The sequence below is a fragment of the Dryobates pubescens genome, chromosome 23 (assembly GCF_014839835.1).
Source record: "Dryobates pubescens isolate bDryPub1 chromosome 23, bDryPub1.pri, whole genome shotgun sequence".
Classification (NCBI taxonomy): Eukaryota; Metazoa; Chordata; class Aves; order Piciformes; family Picidae; genus Dryobates; species Dryobates pubescens.
The window spans coordinates 10,868,932-10,885,079 of NC_071634.1; the positions used below are offsets into that span (position 1 = coordinate 10,868,932).

The window sequence follows — 16,148 nt, forward strand, 5'->3', positions numbered from 1 at the left end:
TGGAGTCACAAGTTGCAGTTACCTTCTTGGTCCAGAACTGGGGTTTGCATAGATGTTTACATGTATTTGATACCCGAATACAACACATCATGCTGCCTACTGCATTAGGCCAGATCTGCTGTTCTTAAGTACAAGCACGTGCCATGGATCTATGCATACCTCAGTGAAGCATGAGAGATGGGCTCCTGCTGTTGACTTGTGTCTTATTCCCTTTACAACACTTTGGCCTAGTTTTAATTAAATAAGATTTTTACAACATTCAGTTCTGGATAGAGCCTCCTCCATGCTATGTCCTATGGATATGTAAGAAGTCCTCGCCTGCTGCCATGACCATTTCACAAGGGTGACTGATGGATGTGTGATGAAATGGTAAAGGTCAAAGGAAAAGGCAGAACAAGAAGCAGCAGTAAGCAAACAAGATGGAGATAACTCACAAGTTAACAACGGACCTTAAACCCGTATATTAAAATACAACATGAATTCATTCAAAAACTGTTCTCTCTAATAATGAATTGGGGGTGGAAATCCAGTTACTCTGGTTGTAAACACCAGACTGAGAACATGTAGCAACTACAGGTCTTTGGAAAATCAAAGCTTGAAATTTCAGTGGCTCTCCTTTAATAGGAAAACAAAAACCTGGCTGTGAGCCACAATGCACAAGGTTATGTAGCAGTCACAGCATATTCTGTCTTATTTGGGACAGAGAGTCAGATGCATCACTGTTACATAAGCCTGCTGACCTGCATATAGAGCTTTGTGATAATAGGAGTTTCAGAAAAGCAAATCCTGTTCAACTTAGCCAACATGATTAGTGTCTTTTTAAGTTTTGTTGCTTTCCATGGGCTTTCTCTGGAGTTGTATGGCTATACAGGTGGGTTTAGAGAGGAAACCCCCACAAAACCTGTTATTCTCTAAAGAGATTGCTTCTGAAAATAAAATTGGGAGGTCACAAATACCTGGGATAAAGAAAGAGGATGAGGAGTCAATGAGTGTGATGAAATCTCAGTCTGCTGAGTAATGATACAATCTATATGTTTAGGGAATGGGACCAAAAGAGGTGTTGTACACCAGCCATAGCAGCTCATTACTTAAGTGGTGCAGCATGGAAAAAAGGGTATGCCATTTTGCAGAGGGGTTTGATAGATTTGCTTCATTTGATATTTTTCTGATGTGTAATGAAGTGTTTTTGCTGCTCTTAATGAAGGGTATAGAATATTTTCAGTCAGAACAGGCCTACAGTGATGATCTAGTCCAAAGCTAATGTCATCTGGAACTGGAGGCATCAGAAACTCTGGGGTCCTCAGCTCAAGGAAGCCTGTCTGGATCCTCTGACTGCCTGGGCTGCCAAGCATTTGCACGCTTCCAGAGCTTCCAGACTCTTGCTTCTTTCTGCCTGGTGGGCTAACAGAGAGCTGACAGCCTTGGAGTTTATGATGAGGGTTACTCTGCTCTGAGTTTCTTGGCATCCTGCCTAATGAGATCTGTAGAGCAGCCAGCAGCTTAGGAGCTCTGCAATCTCTGAAACAATCCTGGAGCAAAAACTTCTTTCAAACTCCCACTCTCTGTCAACCTGCCAGAAGTACTGTTGAAGAACAGGGAAGGGGACCTGGCAGGAAATCAGACATGATTCCTGCAGCCTCATCAAAATCAAGTGTTCCATTAAAAATATTTCTGAACACTTTTAGTAATCCCATGCAGAAACCCTAACATGTCAGCACCTGATTCTGGAGGTCCTGCATTCTCTTTTTTCAGATATTATGGATGAAAAGCATGGGGCAGAAGAGAGGATGAAGAGATATTTACACCTTCCTAGTATTTCTGTAGTTGGGTTGCAGGTCAGGTGCAGCTCTTGGCATAGCACTAGAATGCCTGTACTCAGATGGCCTACAAATTCCAGTTGTCATATTGGTATTGGAGCACATGTTTATCCTAGGAAGGCTCTTGGGAAGGCTCTTGACTGGTATACCAGCTGCTATGATAGTACTGGAAAAGCAGATGAAATACATGTTAGCTTCCTGTACTTCTTCCAGTACTTACTTTACAGTTGACCTTGAGGTTTGTGTCTGAGTAGAGACATTGGTCCAAACAGTGTGGACAGAATGGTCTGGGCACAGGTATATGAGTCCAAATTACATACTTACAATGCAATGCAGAAATTTCCAATGTAAGTTATAGGAGCCTAAAGGTTACTGCAATTGATACCTATGATCTACACCTACAGAATGGTATCTCTGCAGCTGGGAGTCCCTGGAAGGTGAGGGTACTCTTGCTTTTTCTAGCCATAGAGCAGGAAGACAATGATACAACAAACCTGGTGGCCCCTGCAGGGTGAATTAGCCCTAGTGATGCAATGCAAAATTGCCCAAATGACGGAGAGAATCTGGGCCACTGCATTCAGCTTGTCTGATTTCCAAATTTTTCAGTGCTCAAGGGGACAGGATTTTGATTTCCTGCTATGTAGATCATATGCAGTATGCTGAACCCTTCACCACAGGGATAAAGCCAGACCAGGGACAATTGCTTTGCCTCTGTAAATATTGATGGGAATAGGAAATGTTTTCCTTATATTAATAATTTTCAAGATTTGGGATGACAGCATTTAGAACTCTACTGTTGATTGTGCATTTAAATATGTTGCAGTAACAATATGTTGCAATTATTAAACTCCACCATGTTTAGATTGCGGCCTCTGAGCAAAATTCACTGCTTTCTGAATGAGGAGTGGGATGTGTGGCCTTGCTGTGGGCTGTTCAAGGTACCATCACCCCAGTGCTCCTGTGCCCACAGCTGTGTATCAGATCCCTCAGGCAGATAGAGCTGTGCTGTCTCACACACAGATCTGCTGGAGGTTGATCAGGGAATAGAATAAGGAAACAACCACATAAAACCTATGATTTGCTCACAGACTGGTAATGACCCTACTTTGGTTTGTACTATAAAAAAAGCAAAACAATATCCAACCTACTCTCAGTTATTCTGGGTTGTAAAGAGCAAGAAAAAGAATGCAAACCAGAAGAGCTGAGTATGTGTGTGCTCCTCTCTTCCTAAGCTTTTGCTAACGGGGTGCAGAGCACCTAGAAATCCTCTTTCTCAGATGCTATTTAATCTGTTCTGGATGCACATACATCATTTTCCTCTGCATGGTTGAAGGGGTAGTGGCACATTAAAGCGCTTTACTGAAATGTGAATTCACTTCCCATTTTTCTTAGGCTGGCAGCAGCAAAGCAAACCTGCTGATGAGTTACTTGTATGACTGTGCATTTCAGGGGAAGGTACTCCTTTGTCACTGCTGCAGCTCTGTTGCAGCTGTTAAAAAAAAGAAAAAAAAAAGAAGTGTCTAAGAAGGAGGCAATAACTCTGAAAGTGTTTTTGGTGACTAAACATTACACTCCAAAAAATGCAGTGTTGATGCTAATTGTCCCAGTCTCCTGTGAGTCATAAAATCTTGTCTCAGGTTGAGCAAGACTTGGCTAAATGACCTTCACTTAAAAAAAACCAACATCTGTACTTCCCCCTAAGTCAAATAATTTAAATGAATGGTTTTCTCTAGGACATTTGTAGTGCTTTTCAGATCATTAAAATTCCTGAAGGACAATAGGCAGGTCTAAATTTGCAGGCATTACTGCTGTCCCCAGAGCAAAGCTCATCTGTCCCAAAGGTCGCTGTGGCTAGGATGAGTACAACCCTCGGTCTTCTGGGCATCGTTTACCCATGCAAATATGAATTGGACTGCCTGGGAAGATCATCTGGTAAGTAGATGCTCCAGCGACTGGAGGGCTCCAATGGCCTCTACTTCCAGGGACTTTATGTTGTCCTGCACACAATTTGTGCTCTTCAATCCCAGCAAGTCTGAGATTTCCGTGGTTGTACTTAACCCCCTGGATTCCCCAGCATCCCCAACAGACTGAGATACTCCTTTGAAGGACAGGATTTCCCCTTATAGTCTGTTGGTCCCGTTTACAATGCCTTGCTTCTCCCAGAAACTTTAAGGGAAAGGATTGGTTCAGCAGCCCAAAAGGTTTGGAAGTAGCTAAACTGAACAACCAAGTTGAACATGCTTCCATTGCATATCTTTAGGGTGGGCTGTGGGCCTACTGTGGATCACCCTCTCTGTTGCATGTTCATCACTGGAAGAAACACCATATGTCCCAGTTATAACTGGATGTATTACAGCGCCAAAGCACATGGTGAAGTGCATGAGATGTGAAGTATTTGCTGTGGTTGTTGCTGCTGTCTGTCCTGTTGGTAATTTTTTGGTAATGGTCACTTTTTTAACCTTAAAAAAAACATGCACATGATAGGGATTGCTTCCATTTCTGACTAGGATAATCCTTCTGGAATTTGCTTTTTCATTGTAGTGAGTTGAGTTATTGTCTTGTGATGTTTCTCATAAAAAATCTACCCACTATACTGAAGGTACCACTGCCATTGTATTTGGATGTGTCACACTGTTCCTGTGTCTGTAGTGTGAGACCAACACATTTGGATTAGCCTTTCAATCCATTATAACTGTTTTGATGGGAGAGATGTAAATACCACTAAGTTCATGTCTTCAGTTTACCTTAGCACAAGAAGAAAGTGTGTATTTATTAAGTGCTGTTAAATTTGCAAGACCTGTAAAAGCTCTGGGATATATAAATGAGGTGGTGCCTGTAGAGGAATCAGTCAACAGGGTCCTGTAGAATATACTTTGGATACAATGGTGGTTTAGTTGTTTCTTATTTTAAATTGGACCAGGGCCACTCTTAATTAGGACTAGCACTGGGTGAACTGGGTAAAAAAGAAAAAAATGTAAATCCAGCTGGTTTTCCCTTTTTATGTGTTCTCAACAATCTGTGATCAGACACTGAGGTTTCCTAGTCTGTCATTTTAAATTGCTGGACTGCTCTATATCAACGTGTTTCACCCTTATCTTCTTGGCAAGCTGGCTTGCTTTGACTATGTTAACTTTGGGTTAATAATAAGTGTGTATGTTACTGCTGCCTTCCTGCAAAGTTGTGGAATATTTGATGAGCAGGGGGGTTAGACATCAGGATTCTTCTGCAGGCATTTGCATTTTCTGTAAGCAAAGCTGCAAAGGATTGCAAGGATACTATTCAAGAATACAGTTTTTGAAAGGACATAAATTATTATATATATATAATACATATATATATATGTAGATAGGCCATTAATAGAAGAAATTGGCTTCCAGAATAGTGCTTAGCACAGCAGTGAATTCAACTGTCCATTGCACATTTGTGACATGCGCATTTGCAACCCCTGTTCACTGTGGTGACCCAACCCTAATTAAGCCTCTGAAATTGCTCTTCTCCAAACAGTGTCAAAATGAGTGTGTGTGACTTCTTTCCTGAGGAGTTCTGTAACGTTAAATAGCGGCACTGCTTCCAGATTTTATATTGACCAAATCCCACTGTTAATTAAACTAATGCATTTTGCGTAGAGTATGGTTAAGACAAACTTCACTCACCACTGCATGAACTCATTTTACCAGAGTTACACCATTAGTTTCCTAAGAAAGAAACTGGCAGAAAGCCAGAAAAATCATGTTGAATGAGGTCAATAAAAGTAACACTATTTAGTATTTAATACTTTTATTAGGCACAAAAATTAGGACTAACATTACTTCATTTTCTAACAGAAGAGAGTATAATATTTGTGATTTCCAACATCCTTGGTTGGTTTGTTGGTAGGGTTTGGGTTTGGCCCTGGGGTGCAATTGGTGTGGCTTTTCCTAGGTGAACTCTCCTGGCCTTTTGTTATAATTGGGATCAATACATCTCCATTCAGAGTTTAATGAGACTTACACCTCTTGAGGTCCAACGTGAATCAGTCAATTAGAATTGAATTTTATAAGCAGCGATTTGTGAATGAGCAGACTGCACTGAATACTATTAGGTTTTATTTTTTCCAAACACAGAAATCCAATGTTTTTGCAAAGATCAGTATGCTCTTGGCTATATAGCATTGTTTTATCAAAGAGCTGAGGGATCCTGTGTATATTATGGCAAAATGCAGCTTCAGACCATTTCCTTTCTTGCAATCTCTTTCTTTTTTTTGCCACTTTTTCTACTTGCAAGTAATCAATTTTTTTTTTCTAGATAAAGATACCTGATTAAAGTAATCAAGTACCTTGTTTTAAAATAAAGTGCTAAAAAACACACCCCAAATAATTTATGGTAGATAATTTTCTGTTAAAGTGTGTGCATGCCACAGACACATTGATTTTTTGTGTAATTAATAGAAATGATAAAATGACTGGGTGCTTGTGATTATATTAGTTAGACCAAGGCAAATATCTATAACTTCATTACCAAATCTTGAAGAACAGCAAAGGTCTTCATGCCTGGCATTTTCTCTCCTTTGTCCTACTGTAGTTGAAGATGGGAACACAGAAAAGAGACTTTGAGTAGAAGGGGAGCGACAAGAACATGTTTCAGACCATCCCAGAATCCAAGACCAGCTCTGCTGTTACAAAGCCATATTTCTCTTTGTAATATTCATTATAAAAGGGAAAGAGCCTGATTCCTGAAAAAAATCCTTGGAAGCTGTGGATAGCAAAGGCTGTAAGTGTGTTCTGCTGGGTCTTGTTTTGATTGCACTCAGACTACAAAGACATCAATTAAAAAAGAAGGTGATCCATGAAGACTCTAATGGCATTCCCTGTCCTTGCTTGGAGATCAGAATGAACTGCAGTGGTCTTTGTTTGCAGTACAGCCTGGAGCTCTAGGAGATCATGGAAAGAGAAGAAATCCCCAAACCAATTTTGTTTGGATCCACCTGCAGATGAAGCAGAGATAATATACATCATCTTAACCAGGCTGCAGCAAGCTTCTGGTGGTATTTTAAATCTGAGCATTGACCACCCTCTCATCCAGGTTGGAGATCTCAACTGGGGAGTATGAAAGGGCTCTAAATTATTGTCGTCACTAGGACTCCTAGATGTGTTCCTGCCTCAATGGCACTCTCTTGGTTCTGTTACTGACTTTTCCATATCTCCTTTGTTTTGTGTCCTACAATATCCCAGATAGCTACTTCTCCAAAAGCAATGGCTTCCCCTTTAAAAATTCCTGTCTGCAGGAATTTTTTTTTCAGTTCTGTTCTTTGTGCTTGGTAAAACCTTCCCATACTAAAGTCTAAGTTATAATGGCTCTTTCCCAGTTTTGATTCTTTCTCTGTTGGAAGGCATTGATGAATGGGACATGGTTTAGTAGTGCCAGTTAATTACTATCACCAGTCAGTTATAATAATTACAATATCTACAATATACCACTTTTTAGGATTCTGTATAATTTTCTGTGCTCCAGCAGACATTACGCTTCAGCCAGCATTAAGTATGCAGGAGCTGCATCACTGGTGATGCTGAACAGGAATGATGACAACCTCAGCAGAAATTGCACAGCCAGACACAATATTTCACAGGCTTTGAAACATAATATGTAAGGAAGAATCCACATCATTCAAATGAATGAATATTGCTCTTAGAAGTGGCATAGAAATTGGATTTGCTTGAAAGGTCGAGTTTGTGGTGCCTGTCAGCCCTGGGGTGAACTGTATTCACAGGACTTCTGTAGATCCCTGCTAAGGGGGTTATAAAATGATCTTGGAAAAATGAGAGTGTTTGTTCCAATATTGATAAATGGATGATACAAAGGAGAAGCAGAAGGGAAAATTATGGCGTGTGCTCTTCATTTTAAAATCAGTAAATCATGGAAGAATGTCTCAATGTGTTCGGAACAGTTCAGGTTGTACAGTATCTTTTCTTAATGCTGCCATTGTGGAAGCACCTGGGCACACTGCTTCCCTAATCCTTTGTTTTGCCCTTGAATGAATAACAAACAATTCCTTATTGTGAAAATTCTGATGCTTATCTTATGCTTTTGTCTTCTTTTTCCCCCCTTTTCTTTCTTTCTTTTTTTTTTCCCCCTCCTTCCTCTTATCCAGGGGAGAATTTATCAGTCACACAGAAGAAGCTGTACTGCTCCGAGGAAAGATGAAAGTTGCTTTGACCTGGTGACTGCAGCTGCTTCATCATGGGAAAAACCACAATTTGCCCTGAGTTACCACCTGCCACATTTTAGCCATCTCCTGTAGTGGAAGCTGGCCATGAGGGCTAACCCAGTGTGTGTGGTTTGAGTTTTCATTCTGCTTTGGTTTTTGGGGATCTCACCGTTTGCATTTTAAAGAATTTCTTAAGTTAAGCACAGATCTCAGTCTCCATGGGTGTGCTTTTGTGGACATGTTATATCTTCAGCCTCATATGGCTTTGGGCAGTCCTGAAAGAGTCTTTGATCTGAGTTAGAGTGTTTTGTTTTTTCTGAGGATGTGGTACTTCAGGGTACAAACTGTTTAGGAAATGAGACAGAACTGCACTTTTGCAAGGGTAAACAGGAGCTGGGAATGTACTTCTTGTGCACTGAGAGGCACTTGGAACATCAAGTGCTGTGTCCTAGTAGTCCAGATTGATTATTTCAAACACATGAACAGGCCATACTGAATTTAACTTTCAGATAAGGCACTTGCATACATGATCTCCTCTTTCTGAAATAGGTGGGTTTGTGCACACTGGTTGGTAACAGGATATGTGATGAAATCACATTTTGCAACCATGCTCCACAATAGAGATTTATGTACCCAAAAGCCCCACTATTCATGTGCGAGTGCCCACTTGTGAAAGCAGGGAGATGTGAATGCAGGCACAAGGCTCGTGCATCACATGGGTGCCTCCTCTCCTCCTTCAGCTTAAGGCACACAGCACTGTTGAAGTCACTGTAAGTGCCTGTGTTGACCTGGACAGGAGCAGCAGCAGGTACTGCTCAGTGTATCTCTTACAGTGCACTTTCAGTTTTGATAACTAGTTTATGATTTCTATTTCCTCCTTTTTCTTTGTTTCTGTTGAGCTAACTTCCAGAATGAGCTCTCTTTGTAATGCTCAGTTGCCCAGTAATTCTAGGTATCCTTTGAAAGGAAGCAGAAGGATAATAAACTGTGGAATCCCAAATCAGATTAATGTACTGTGTGTTTCTAGATTATGATTAGTTACGAGATGACATGTTGGCATGGTAACACTTTAAGCTTAACTACAAGTTCTTAAAATAAAGCAATGACATATGTGTAGGTTTCTATCCACTTGCACACTATCCACCTGAAAACATACATCATTTCCACAGCACTCAGTCAATTAAACCCTGAACTAAGTGTTGAACTAAAACATTATGCCTCTTTCCTAGTATTTCTGCATAATCTCCCACCATGAATTGTAAATGTTGATAATGAGTCTACCCACTTTGCAACATCTTAGACTTTCTGCTTTTTGTCTTCATTGAAAAATGATTAGCATAAGGAATGTAGAGCATACTTCATTCTTTGTGGTTTATACCACATTGATCTCCTTTAAATTCCACCACTTCCTAATATGAAAATTGTCTCACTGATACAGGAAAGGTCTGTTTATTGATTAAACTGATAGACCACTGGCTGCATTTCATGTGGCTGAGGATTGGGAAATAAATCCCAACTTTACCTCAAATCATTGTAAGAAAGCACTACAGTAGTTAATGCGAGATTACTAGCTGAGGCAGACAGCCTAGCTATTATTTTCTAGTTGCCTTATGGTGAAGAGAAAAGTGTTGTCTGGTTGCTACAGGGTGTGTTTGGCTTTCTAAATTGACTTGTTTAATGTGCTACCTAGGGTAAATGTGTCAGGGGATGCTTTACTTGTATCGTTGTTTTGTGTTAACCGTCCTCAGAATGCAAAATTGGGCACTTTGTTCTGATTGCTTTGTATGCACAATATTGCTTTGACCAAATTCCTTATAGCCAAGATTCAGATGCTGCTAAGTTCTGTGTAAGTAAATGCAACCTTTTTCTGTCATCCTAAATAGACAACATGGGCAGTGTCACATGGAAAGCATTATTTGACAGCTCACTTATTTATGTATACTCTACTGCATAGAGCATCGTAGGATATTGAAAATATAGCTTACAGCATTTCCCCAGCTCCTTACACAACCTTTAAATCCCAAATTCTGTTCTTCACACCACTGTGGATGGCAGATGCTGGAAGTACAATGATTGACTCTGGCATGATAATCATGTTACATTCAGAATAATACAATTGCCAGGAAATATTTCACACACAGAGCAGAGTTCCCAGGATAAACCTCCTGCTAAGGTATGGCTGATGTTTGTCCTTGTGGCCTTTCAGAAAGTGGAACCCCTGGTCTGTGTTTCAGAAATTTACCTGTATTTCTCACTTGCAGATGAAGGATTTCAGTATTTGAGTTTACTGTGGTTGTGGGGTGGAGGGATGGCCACGTGCATGCTGGGTTTTGCCACTAATCCTTTGGAAATCCTTTAGTGCCTTAAGGAGGCAGAGGGGGAACAGACCTTAGGATTACAGAAACTTGTTCAAACCTCTTTCCTGCTTCAGCAGAATTCCTTTAAAGTATATTGTGCCTTTGGCTCCAAACATATTTCCATTAGAAATCAGTACCCATGGGATTATGGACAGGTATTTTTGTCCCTGCACAAATGTTAGGAAAGAGAGTATACTGTTTCTTATATAGGATGTGAATTGAAAATATAGCTAACTTCAGTTCCATGATTGGGATCAATTCATACTTTGAAAGGTGAACGTTGAAGGTAAATGTTGAAGAAAAAGAAAAATAGTGGGGGAGGGGAGGGGAAAAGACAGGGCTTGAATGTACTGGATGAGATGCTTGTACCACTGAAGTGACTGGCAAATTTCCACTGGAACTGTGATTTCATGCTTGTTTCTACATGGCTTAAGAAATGCTCCTGTATGATAGATACTTAGACATCATGTTCTCCTTAACACTGTCTCTGCATAAAGGAGAGGCAAAGAGAAATTAGTAGGTGTGGAGACCTGCCTTGATTTGGAGTTCTTGGGATCTGTGGTATAAATCTCTGTTTACTATAGTTCCCCGGTGTGACATAGACTCTTGATATGGGAATATGAATATGCAAATGTAAATTCCAATGTGAGGGGTTACTGTGCAGTGTGCAACAGCCGATACTGAGCAACTGCGTTTCTCTGCACTCTGAATTGCAGGCTTCTTTAAAAAGAGAGAAAATGTAGTGAACAGATGAAAACTACTCCTGTGCTAAAAAGCCTGTGTGAAGCAATTCATGTACTCACAGGTGGCCCCAAGCAGAATTTATAAAAAGATGAATAAGCTCTTAGCTAGAAGGATGCACAAAATAGCTGAGAGTTGTGGCGTGATACTTAATAAGTTGATGTATGAGCCAGAATGGGGAGGGAGGAATGTTTGTAAATGCAAAAATTTAAACTCTGGCCTATGACCACCCTGCAACCAGTTTAAATAATATGAGAGGGGTCACTCTTGTTCTAATCTGTTCCATGAAAACCTTCTGGAGAACTTTTCAGCAAAGATTTCCAGTCTAACACATTTGCCATAGATATCAACTGTACATATGTATTAATTTTCAGTGTAACTAGGGAAATACAGAATTGTAACGAAGTCACAAAGTCTACTTGATGATTATCACAGATTTGTAACTCTCACTGAAATTCTGTAAGATATGTTGACATTTTATCTTGTTAACAAGATGTATTTTTCTATGTTAGTTAAATGTATAATTTGTATAATTTTGTATATTAAATGTATGCATATTTTAAATTAAAACCTTTATAATTTTAATTATTTTAACTCAAAAATGGTGGCAGAGCCTCTGAAATATAGTTGTAAGTGCAACTGTACCCATGGAGAGAGACCCAAGAAGCCTCCATTTTGAGGAAGGAGCAACCTGGTCTTCTAACAGGGTAAGCAAACTGCTATGCCTGAGCTCTTGCACCTTTTGGTGAAGGAGTTGCCATTAAACTTTTGTTGATTTAGCAGAATTAATATGAATCAGCAGAATACTGTGGGCTGGATCACTGCTCAGGAAGCAGGAAATTTAAGGCTTTCCCAGACCATAGGAGCTGGGAATCCATGGTTCCTACATGTCAGGAGACAGTTCAAATCACCAATCTGGTTCTGTGGGGGTGAGGAGGACACTGCAGACACGTATTTCTGGCAACAGTCATGCAGAGCAGAGACAGGGAGACTGACTCAGTGATTTAGTGACTCAAGTCACTCCTCTGGGAGAAAGAAAATGGGTCTCTTTCACACTCACTCTCTTTGGGCTGTTTACACCATTTTTAATCTGATGATTTTGTTATAAAATGCATAATGGGAAAAACAGATGCAAAATGCACATTGCCTATTCCCTGAGACCCTTCATCAGGCAAATCCTGCTCTAGGTCATGACATTTATGCTGCTGCAAGAAGAGTTCCAGTTATAGCTGGAGCCAAGCTGGCAAATATCTTTCATATTGAACTTTTGCTGAAGATTTTTATTGTGTAAAGCAAGAATGTGTCCAGGTTTTCTGCTGACTCCCATCTGGTCTTTTTTGGGAAGAGGGTGCACTTTCAGTCAGGTTCTGTCCTCTTTTCACCAAGCTACATCCAGAAAGGATGAGATGCAGTGCCTGCAAGAGAAAACACCAAAGCAATGTATTTCTCCAAAGCTGTAAATCCACAGGGTGTCAGATTATCAGGCTGTAACTAAGTCTGCTTTTGGAGTGCCTGAAACTGCAATTTTATCTCTTGGTCAGTGGAAGAACAGTGTGTATATGTTGAGTTAGAACCCAGCTTGTCTTTGCTGCCTGAAAGAACGCTATTTACTATCAGAGATCTTCTGGGTCTGTCTGAAGAGAAAAGGCTATGGATGCAGATTATCCTTGCATTGTTAAGCTCTGCTTTGGATAGGCAGAGCAGTACTGTGTCCAGTTGTGGGCCGCTCAATTTAAGAAGGATATTGAGACTCCTAAATATGTCCAGAGAAGGGCAACAAGGCTGGGGAGAGGACTTGAGCATAAGCCCTATGAGGAGAGGCTGAGGGAGCTGGGGTTGTTTAGCCTGGAGAAGAGGAGGCTCAGGGGAGACCTTATTGCTGTCTACAACTACCTGAAGGGTGGTTGTGGCCAGGAGGGGGTTGGTCTCTTCTCCCAGGCAACCAGCACCAGAACAAGAGGACACAGTCTCAAGCTGTGCCACGGGAAATTTAGGCTTGAGGTGAGAAGAAAGTTTGTCACAGAGAGAACTGTTAGTTATTGAAATGTGCTGCCCAGCGAGGTGGTGGAGTCACCATCCCTGGATGTTTTCAAGAGGGGATTGGATGTGGCACTTGGTGGCGTGATTTAGTAGTCATGATGTGTTGGGTGGCAGGTTGGACTTGATGATCTCTGAGGTCTCTTCCAACCTTGCTGATTCTGTGATTTTCATAAACTAAGGGCTACTCCCTCTCTATATATATACATATATGAATAATATTTTTAAAAGCAAAGAAAGACTGATAGGATTTTGTGCTTATTTCCAACTTGAAAGTTTAATGGTGTCCTCCAAAGCATTGATTTGACATGTTCTCTGAGCCTTGGGTTGTCCTCATATATGACCATTTAATTGAATGCTCTAGCTTAACACTGAAAAAAAAAGTGGGGGGTGGGGGTATTATCCTTTGTTATTTTAAAAAACTGAGCAGTTCTAGAAACATAAATGATGGTATCTAATGAGAGCTCAGGTGTAAACAGAGTCCAGCTTGCTTCGTTTTATAGATGCTGAGTAAAAAGATGATCTTTGTTCATCAGATACATGCACTATGTAAAACATACCTACCATCAGAAGTTCTTTGTGGTTGTTGTAATTGTTTGTTGGTTGGTTGGGTTTTGGGGTTTGTGGGGTTTTTTTGTTTAGCTTCAAATTAATCTTCTGATGGGAAAGAAGCATCTCACAAAGGGAATTATTTTTCCAATACTTACAAAGACAGGTGGGTCACACTCCATGTACCACCTGCATATTGCACTAATTGTCAGGGTTTGATGTCCTGTGGAGGAGCAAATTGACTTCCCCCCCCCCCCCCCCTTTCTTTGGTTAGTTGGTTTTTTGTTTGTTTTTCCCTTGATCAATGTATCTCAATATTACCATTTGGAACAAAAAGTATTTGCCCACATACAAGAGAAGACTTTAAGGAAGCAACAAAGCAATATCCTACAAGCTATACAATTATTTTCACATGCTAGTGAAACCTCTGTATGATATTAAGTGTGTTGGCATGGTAGTATGGTTTATTAAGTGAGCTGAGGAATCTTGGGCTTTATACACTCAGAAATGTCAATCATGATGCTGAGATTGCTAAAATTGTGTGTGTTAGTAACTGAGGGTCAATGAATTTTTGACTGATTTTATAGCTCCCTTCATGTGAACAATACACCCAGTGTTAAATGCACATAGGGCATTCAGGACAGCAGGTACCACTTCATTACAGCAAATGTAGAAAAGAAAGATATTTTCCTTTGATGTGTTTTGGCAGTGCTCAGGTGTGTTCCATCACTGCTTTTTTTAACATGGTTTTGGTCCACGGGTAGTAGTTGGTGAGAAAAATTGTTTTCTGGACTTGCTTCTGATGAAATCCCAGCAGTCCCTGTCTTTAACCTCTCACTTATTCTGGTTCATTTATTAACTTGTTGTATTGCTGGTGCTGGGACCACCAGGGACACCTCTGGACTGCAGGGAACAGTGCTGTGTGGTTGGATTGGTATCCAAAATGTCCTAACTATGTTGTACATGAGCACTAAACAGGTTTTGTGATTAAGCCAGTGCTTTAAATTTGCTTAGTCATTTAATAGATCTCAGAGCAGTTTGTTCCAATGTATTATTTCAGAGCAACAGAAAATGTCCCTTATGTAACTGCTGGTGTATCCAAAGCCTGTCAGAATCGTCTGAGATTGGCTGCTTGTGCAGGGGAGGAGTGTCCAAGGTTTTGTACTTCCAGTGGAAGTACAGGCATTATAAAGAAGGCAGAGGTGAAAAGATGGACTTTTTGAAGTGGCCTAGGCAGTGAGTGGAGGGTAACACGTTCTCCGTCCCTCCTGCTTTGAAAGCAACTAAAATCTCCTCGATTTTGGGAGCTGGCCTTCCTCACAGCGGAGCGAAACCCTCCGCATTTGTCCCGGGCCAGCGGTCCATTGCCGAAGCGGGAGCCGGCCGGGGTGCTGAAGGGACAGCTCCGCGGGGGCGCGCCGGCTTCCCCAACTTGAGAGGGGCCGCGCTCGGCGGGACACAACGGACACCCCCAGCTCCGCGGGGACGCGCCGGCCATTCCGCGGACCGCACACCGCGCTCCGAGAGCCGCTGCTGCCGGCCCCCGGCGCCCCATGGCCGGCGGTGGAGCTAGTGCGGCAGGCAGCTCTCGACAGGCACGATCACTTCCGTGTCAGAGCCGCTTGCCGCCACCGTGCCAGCTGCCTGCGCGTCGCTCTACGGCATCGGACGCCCTCCTAGGGCCGCTGCGGCTGCGGGGGGTGGGGGCGGCGGCCGGGGGCAGTGAGGCGAAGTGGGGCCGCCGCCAACCCCCTTCCACCTCCCAGGCACCAGCTGGTGCGGCAGAGAGAGGATAGCACCCCCCTTCTTGCCCCGGGGGTTTGCGTGCTTCCTCCCCCTACTCCGGCCACCCCTCCTCTTCTCCGCGGCAGGGGGAGCAGCGAGGAGCTGGCCCGCCCCGCACCGCGGGCTGCCGCGCCCCTCTCGGGTACCGCCGCAGCTTCCTCCTGCGGAGAGAAGGCGGGGGGAGTGCGAGTGTGCAAAGTGGGAGAAACTCCCTCCGGCTCGCTCGGGAGGTGGTGGGCGGGGGAGATTTTGGGGTTTGCTTTTTTGTGTGTGTGTGTTTTCTCCCCCTCGCCTAAAGCCACGCAGCAGCAGGTGACTGGCGCCCGCCCGCCGGCAAAGACCCTGTTTGCACTGGCTGCGTGTGCGGGTGGGGGGCTGCCGCCTCCCCCTGCCTCCCGCCCTCCGGATCTTTATACCGGGGGAGCCTGTGCACTGCGGTCCTTGCTCTGGGAATCGCTGCTGCTCTTCCTATTCGTCAAGGGCTTTCCAATCACCTGCCTCTGCCACCCTCTCCTCTCCGCTCTTTGTACTTTATTTTCACGTGCTCTTTACTAACACAGCTATTTTTAAATCCCGCTTTGGATTTCTTTCTTTCTCTCTATTTCTCTTACATTTTTTCGTCTTCTTTTTTTTTTTTTTTCCTTTTTTTTTTTTTTTTTTTTCTTTCCTGCGGGTGGG

At 42.3% G+C, this 16,148-nt stretch overlaps 1 long non-coding RNA gene across 1 annotated transcript in view; it reads left to right on the plus strand.

The window, feature by feature from the left end:
* LOC128898454 (uncharacterized) overlaps nt 1-8,771 on the plus strand; it is a 39,698-nt gene extending 30,927 nt beyond the window's left edge. Inside the window, exons 4-5 of the long non-coding RNA XR_008462835.1 lie at nt 6,378-6,566; nt 7,945-8,771. This is a non-coding gene — a long non-coding RNA (uncharacterized LOC128898454). The remainder of the gene's footprint in view (nt 1-6,377; nt 6,567-7,944) is intronic.
* Nucleotides 8,772-16,148: the final 7,377 nt, after the last annotated feature.